The following is an 8,242-nucleotide window of genomic DNA, read 5'->3' as shown; positions in this document are numbered from 1 at the left end:
AGTGAGATCACTCCCAAGGACTGTCTGGCATGTGGCAAGGAGCATGTGCGAATGAGATGGTTACTCTGGAGCCAGCAATGAGGGAAGGGATCACACAGGGTGACTAAAGGCAGCCCTGCAGTGGGAGCACTGACCACCTCACAAATGCCAGGTTCAAGCCTAAAAGGGGACAGTGAACCCATAGCCCTGAATGATCTTATGTCCAACATGAATGAGTCACCCCAAATCAGTATGCCAGCACCACTCTGGCAGCTCAATCTTATGTGAAGAAACACCATGCTGGCTAGTGGCAGTGACCCATTTGCCAGGTCAACCTCCTGGACAGGGTTCAGTCACAGACCCCAGACAACCACGAGGCATGAGGTCAGAAGTTTCTTGGGCAACTGGTCAATCCCACCCTGAGGCAGAGGGTTGTAGAGTTCCCTGAAAAGGATAAGTGGGAGCCAGGGCCCATGCAAGTCCTGGGCTGGGATGGAGGTGCCTGAGCGGGATGACACTGTTAACCATGGTTGATCCCAGGCACCTGAGGAAGGCTTAGAACGATTTGTTCAAGACCTCCGAAGCACAGGTACCCTCAGGTGTGGGTGGGGCTGGCCTGCTTGCATGGATCTAAGCGTGGTACTGTGTAGAGTGTTGTATTATAGATCTGGGAGCATTGGAGGGTTCATATGTATATAGAAGTTCATACTATTGATTTAGAGCTGAAGATACTTTAGCCCTTCACTTTGCAATGATCTGTCAGTGAAATGGTGTAATTTCCCGAAAGACAGCAGCTATATTTGTTAGGGAAACAGGTACATTTGTGTGTGTGTATTCCCCTAATGCACACACATGAGCACACAAACATATTTATATATGAATGCATGTAAAATAATATATGCATATAATTTATTTTACATATTTTCTAAACATGTATAAACACACACACATATATATTTCACAAATCTTCCATTTGGTAGAAGAATTTGGCTTCATTTGTTTTACTTAAGTTGTTTCATTCATGTAACCTATTTATTACAAAGCAATCATTTTTATGTTTTTGATTCAATAAGTCATATCAATATGACAACACTAATATGACATTAATATTCATCTCTTAAGGAAGCTGGATAGGGAGACTCATATTGAATACTGTTGTTTTTTGTCCTACAACTGTATTTTCTTTATGACTGGTACTTTCTGTAATTTGTGTAACTTGGAAGATTTCTTATTAATTTTATCATGCTTGTGTAGTCTGACTTTTTTTTCAGTATATAGTACTTCTTGTTATATTTTCAAGGGAATACTTTATAAAGAGAAATTATTCAGCAAATAAAGGAAATGAAAACCCCAATGAATATTGTGTAAGAACAGAATTGTATCTTTACCCATGAAATATTCTTTCCTATAAACAAAATGAGGAACCAGACTAGAAAGTATTAAGTATGCTTAAATACGCTGATGTCTTGAAAATTTTAACTATAATAAAAACACACACCGCTGTGTGTGCATTTAAGTATGACTTTCTCATTCTCTACATTCACTGGAATTTTGAGAAGTGGTACCAACGAGTATATATTTTGAACTTTGTGATCTCTGAACTCAGTGACAATGTAAGAGGCACTTGGAAGTGTCTTGTAGGTGTGGTACCCATAACTCAAGTATGAAGAGGGAGAGAATACATGGTCAGAATGGGCTTCATGATGAGCCGGTGGTGAATATGGACTGGAGGTCTGGACAGTGGTTTGGAAAGTGAAGTAGTGGATGTGGTAAGGTGCTTCCCAGATGCCCTTCAGGAGGAGACACACATTGCTCAGGTGCACAGAGGGTTGGTTGCTGACAATTCTCAACTGAGTCCCTCTCTAAGAATTTCCCTTTGCCAAAGGTTATGATCCCTCCCTGGGGGGAAAGGCGGGGGAGACCCACCTCCAATGACTGGTCAATGTGGGGTAGAGTGCATAGCCCCTGGACACAATTTATGACCTCCCTGTGGAGCCTCCTCAGCTCCAGAGTTTCACATGGAATCTGCTGAGGCCTCAGTTTTGGATGCATCGTGGTTCAACTTTTTTCTTTGTCCAACCCTTCATCCCTCTCTCCCTCTCAGGTCTTCCTGAGAGCTCCCCTATAATCCTCCTGCACCAAATCTTAGCATCTCAGTATCTGTTTCCAGGATGCCTGACTTAGGACAGCGTCAGGCTTTCCAGGCAGAGAGTGACTTTGGAATATGAGACGTCCTGTTTGGCTAGGGGTTTGGATTGAATGTAGAGGCAAAGTGAGGCAGAAGATTGGAAAGGATTCACTTATGGTAGACAAAGGGGCAGGGTTGGGGGAGGGGGAAGATCAACAGTTTTGAGCATGGAGCAGGCATATGGCCAGTTTAGGTCAAATTATCAAAAAATTTTTGGGTGTATCTTATTATAATAAGAAATATAATGGAAAGAAGTTGGTATAGGATATCCTGTCTTTTTTTTTAGATGCAAATGCCATCATGAGTGGGCCTTGTCTTTTGGATTTTTTTTTTCAAGAAATAGGAATAGATTTGAGAAGATTGTCCACATAATCAGTCTCCACATGCATTTACAAAATAGCTGGTCGGGAATAAAGCCATCACCTCTTCCCTTTACAGTATTTGTGAAAAACCTACCGTGTACCAGGGATTATGTATGTTATCTCTGAGCCTCACAACAATCCTGTAAGGTAATATTAATGCCCCAATTTTAGGGGTGGGGAAACTGAGGCTTGGGTAGGATAAGGGACTTGCCTAGTGAGTCAGGGCCAGTGATGGGGTCCAAGTCCAGATTTCTTTAACTTGGAAGCTCCTGCTGTCCAAGTCAGATGAGCTGGTCCCATGGAGCCCATGACCTGGGCCTCGTGCTCTTGAGCTCTGACTCACCAGGCCTCAAGTGGTGACTGAGACATGTGCTTATTAACCCTCGCAAGTCATCTGGTCAAGTAACTGAAGCAGTGTTCAATGGCTTAGTAGTTAACCTGAGCAACGATTCCTTCTTCAATAACAGGAATCATCATAGGAAGCACTTCTATTTTTATAATTTGCAAAACCCTGTGTATGTGTCATGTTTGAGCTTCACAACAGAGCTGTGTGGTGAGTAGAGCAGAGCATTGTCCCCATTCTACAGACGAAGGGATTAGGCTCAAGGAGTTTCATGCACTCACATTCACTTGGCTCAAAAAAGGTAGGACCAGGCCTTGAATTCAGGTGTTCCCTTTCGTGCTCCACGATGCCTCTCTGAAGCACTCGCTTAAGCATCTACGATTATACAATACTTCTTGTTATATTTTCCAGAGAATACTTTATAAGGAGAATGTACCTTCTTAGTTTCTTTGACCTTGGTTGAACTAAAATGCTCTGTTAATGCACTGAGATTGTCTGTGAAAGATTCATCAGCCAACAAATAAAAATGCCACTCTCAAAAGATTTTAAAAATGAACTTCAATTCTACTGTTACTTGCTGGGTAGTCACCAGTATCCTGGCACCTTGTATTGAACTCTAAGCATCTCTAATTATCATTCAGTTCTGGTGGGTGTTTTCTACTTCTATCAAAACCTGATCTGCTCCCCGCATGTCATCTGGGGGGGCCCTTTTTCTAAATTCTGTAGGATTGCCATTGAAAGTTGGTCGCTGTGTTTTACCAGCAAAAGATTCCTGAGTTATTGAAACAAGCACCTTCTCCATGCTTGAGTTTTCTGTATCATTGTTTACCTGATACTTTTTACTTTCATAAGTTTTAAGGATTTTCTTTCATTTTTTTTCTACCTTTCTGATATTATCTTATCCAAACAACAATGATTTCTAAGCACTGTAGTGTGTGTTGGGTTCCTGGCTTGGTAATATGCCTGGTATTTGTCAGCACTCCTGTCCTGCAGGAGAAAAGAATAAAGCTGGCGACTATATAACGGGGAGAAGTGGATTATGCTGCGAGTAGCCTACATGGGGCTGAAGAGAAGTGTAGAAAGAGAGGGGCGGGGTGGGGAGGGGCAGAAAGGGCCTTCGTGAGAAAATGTACCCTTGGGCATTGGGGCTTCTCTGTTGAGAGAAACTTCCCCCTTTTTTTTGTAACTACATGAAAGTGAATTGTGTGTGAAGGAAAAATGACCTCACACATTACTCTGCTTTCCATGAAGTAACATAATCATGGTGGAAAATTAATAAGGAAAACATTTTGATTTCTCTATTTCCCTAGCCATATGATTTTCAAGATTACTCAACACTTGCACTGTCCCTGCTAACTGTCTGTCCTCATTTGTATTTCTCAACCACTTTATTTAGCAGCTTGCTAAATATAATGTCCCCCACCCCGCATCCTTTTTTAAACAGATGAAGGATGACACAGGAAGTAGTGATACTTTCCCTGCATTCAGAGGGAAGAACTCAGACCAACTCTTTTCCTCTCTTTGTCCTAGAGTACGAACAGTAGATGAGCCAGCCCCCCAGGGTGAAGAGTTTATTGGAGGTAACAATTCAGGCATGTAGCACAGGGTGGGTAAACCACAGCTAGGGGTCAGATCTGGCCTGCTGCCTTTTTTTCTTATGGCCCTTGAGCTAAGAATGGTTATTAGCATTTTGTAAGATTTTTTTTTCCATATGCATTTTTTAAAAATTTTATTTTATTCTATTGTTGACAGTATTGCAGAGGTCCCCAATCCCCACCCTCTTTATCCCCTTCCTCCCAGCCCCTGTCCCACCCCAGGCCTTTATCACACTATTGTCAAAACGAAAAGGAGAATAACATTTCAGGACACATGAAAGTTACATGAAATTCAACTTTCGTGCCCATAAATACAGTTGTATTGAATCACAGCCACACTTGTTTGTTTATATATTATCTTTGGCTGCTGTCACGCTACAATGGAAGAGTTGAGTGGTTGCAATAGAAACTCAAAAAGCCTAAAATAGTTTATAATTTGTAAAGTAGACGGCCTGAAAAGCCTAAAATATTTACTGTAGGGCCCTTTACAGAAAAAACTTGCTGACCCTTGATATAGAAGATTCTGGGAAATGAGGCATGGAATAAGTGTTAATTTTTTGGTGCATGCCTAGAGGCCGGTCAGCCACGGGAGGAAGAAAGGGGTGGGGCAGTGGATGAAGCTACAGGAAGATTCTAATTTTTCTCAGAGTGGATCTTATATGAATTCCTAAGTACATAAAAGGACTATTTATTTACTTATTTATTTATTTAAATTGGTTCTGAGTTCTTCAATTATGGGAAAGGAAAATGACACAGAGAAGTTTAGTGATTTTCTGAAAGCCACACAGCTGGTCAGTGGTCTGCATGCAACGGAAGCCCAGTTCTTCTCTTTCAAGCACACCATGTATTTGCAAGCTGGGGGAGCCAGCGAGAAGCCATATTGACTGGCTTACTGCCAGGGGAACCAAGAAACATGGCTTCTCTCCTTTCCTTCTGTACTGAAAACAAAGAGAGGGCGTATTCTGGGTTTGTGCCACCAGGGCGTCCCCTAGCACTCCCTAATGTGCCACTCTCTGTTTTTAGCATGCTCTGCCTGGTAGTGCTAACGGCCCATCGTCACTTCTTATTTCATAAACTGGATATAAGTCCTTTGAACAGGGTTTTCAGATATAGCAGGTTAAAATACAAGCTGCACAGTTCAATTTTAATTTTAGATAAACAAAAACATTTTTTAGGGTATATGTGTTCTGTGCAATATTTGAATTTATTTACCTGAGATATGTTTAAAAAGTTATATTAAAAATTATTTGTTACTTATCTGAAATTCAAATTTCACTGGGTCTCTTGCATTTTTTCCTGATTATCCTTCTTCTGAGGGGAGGGGCCAGGGACTTTATTTAGTCTTTATTTATCTACCTTCCTCCTACGGCACCATCATTCCCACAGTCCCACAGCACTTAACACACTGCCTTTCAAAGATATTTATGTCCTGTACTGAAATTTAATGAAAGCCAACCGCTGTCAGGTTAAGCACTAGCTTCCGCCAAGCTGAGGAGACAGACATGTAAATAGATTCATTTCACCATATTCTGATACTTGCTCTAACAGCAGGATAAGCCAAGAGTTGTGGGGATCTCAGGGAGGGAGTCCCTCAGACTTCAGGATATAAATTTGAAAGGTTTCCCAGAGGTTGTAATTCCCAAAGTGTGTTTTGAAGTAAGGGTAGGAGTTTACCAGCCCAGGGCTGGGAGGGAAGATCAGGGAGAGAAAGTGGCATGTGCCAAGTCATCTATATATATAAAAGTCTAAGCGACCCTTACAACTGAACGACCGGAATGATCGGAACAACTGGAACAACCGGTTGACCAGTCACTATGATGTGCACTGACCACCAAGGGCAGACGGCTCAATGCAGGAGCTGCTCTCTGGTGGTCAGTGCGCTCCCACAGCCAACCTCCCACGGCCTCTCCCCCCCCACCAGCCAACCTCCCCTTGATCCCGCAGTCCCTTCCCCCTGGCCTGCCAACCTTCTGCAGCACCCCCCTGCCAGCCGGCCAACCTCCTGGGGTCCTGCCCCACAGCTGGGCAGCCCTCTGATAGGCCTGGATCGCTGGCCAGGTTGAGGGACCCCACCTGTGCATGAATTCGTCTACCAGGCCTCTAGTAACTAAAGAAAAGGAAATAGCATGCCTAGGAATGATGAGATGAGCTAGGTGACTGGTGCGCTGTATCTAGGATATAGTAGGAACTTGATAAAAAGTGACTCAAAAATAGTCTCCCATATTAAATTCAGCAGCTCCATAGAAGTGGCCCTGGAATTAAGGCTCCCCATGATCCTTGCTCTCAATACTGTGATTCTAAGTGCCAATTTTGGGCCACTAGCCTAGTAGTATTTACAAACAAGTACATGTTCTTGGTAAGCTATTTGCTTTGGGTTAGTCCCATGATATAATTGCCATGTCCTTTGCCAAGGTATAAAAGAAATCCCATAGTGAAGTCCAACATTCCAGTTACTGTACTTGAATGGGTAATGGGGAGAAATCCATAGCCTACCTGGGCCTGATGTTGGGCATTTCTGTTACCTTGAGCCTCTAATTGGCCATAAGTGACTGTGATGTAAAGAAAACTGTTGAGAGTCAACCTTATCTCCATTAATATTAACTTCCTGCAATGCTATCCTTAGTTTTCCCCCAAATAACATAACAGATCATATGCAAGGTATCTTCTGTGTATCTCCCTTCTCTACTCTTCTCCTTGCTGGGCAGCCCAGGAGGCTGCACTGTGTGGATGTCTCAATGGTGAGTGAGGTGGCTCTCTCCCTACTGAATCACTTTAAGTGCCCTGTGTCCTCAGCTTCCATCAGGTGCCTTTTCCATACAGCTGCTCTCTCTGGTCCCAGTAAGTGCTCCCTTCTCTTGTTCCTCTCCTACAGGTTTTAGGTGGTAATGGCCCCTCACTCCTGCTTACTATGGGGTAGGCACTCTTCCTGGTTGGTTTTCCTAAGCACTGTCTATACCCTGATAGTTGCCACTTTATTAACTCTCCTCACTTACTCAGTTGAGTGTGCCATTTGTTTCTTGATGGGGCCCTTATTGATACAGATGGAACAAGTATTACAACCATCATTTATTTGCTTATTATTCACTAGAGGCCTGGTGCATGAAAATTCATGCACTGGAGGAGGGTCCCTCAGCCCGGCCTGCCCCCTCTCACAGTCCGGGAGCCCTCAGGAGAGCGAGGTGACCTGGCAATCAGGGGAAGGCGACCTCTGCTGCTGCCACTGCCGGCAGCGCAAGCCTTGGCTGGCCTTGGTTACCTGAGTCTCAGGCGGCCCTGAACGGCTGGGCAGCTGACATCTGAGGCTTGCCTGTGCCTCGGACCCACCTTGGGCAGCTGGGCAACCGACATCCGAGGCTTGCCTGCACCTCGGGCTGGCACTGGGCGGCTGGGGGGGCTGAGGGAATTGGGGGACACCAGAGTCAGGCCTTGCCACGCACCTGCCACCCCAGCAGGGCTGAGGGGGCTGGGCGCCACCATCTTGTGGCTGTGGGCACCGCCATCTTTGAGGGTGGGGCAGTCAATTAGTATATTCCCTTCTTATTGGCTGTGGGTGCCGCCATCTTTGCAACAGTGTGAGGGTCAATTAGCATATTCCCTCTTTATTAGATAGGTTAGTCATAATACTAAAGAAGAAAAAAGGTTAATTCAAGGACATCTCATACTTCACTTTATCATACATTTGAACAGATGACAATTTATTATATAAGGAAATATGATGGTTTTGAAAATAAATAGTATTTCAACTTAGTTAATATCTCTAGGGATGATGGGGAGG

General features: G+C 43.7%; 1 long non-coding RNA gene across 1 annotated transcript in view; it reads left to right on the top strand.

Annotated features, from left to right (window-relative positions):
- Positions 1–500: 500 nt before the first annotated feature.
- Positions 501–8,242, top strand: part of LOC102250412 — a 179,053-nt gene continuing 171,311 nt past the window's right edge. The window contains exon 1 of the long non-coding RNA XR_001361912.1: positions 501–568. This is a non-coding gene — a long non-coding RNA (uncharacterized LOC102250412). The remainder of the gene's footprint in view (positions 569–8,242) is intronic.

This window comes from Myotis brandtii, unplaced genomic scaffold (assembly GCF_000412655.1).
Source record: "Myotis brandtii unplaced genomic scaffold, ASM41265v1 scaffold196, whole genome shotgun sequence".
NCBI lineage: Eukaryota > Metazoa > Chordata > Mammalia > Chiroptera > Vespertilionidae > Myotis > Myotis brandtii.
The sequence above is the reverse complement of the archived record's forward strand: the minus strand, read 5'-3'. Positions and strand labels throughout refer to the sequence as shown.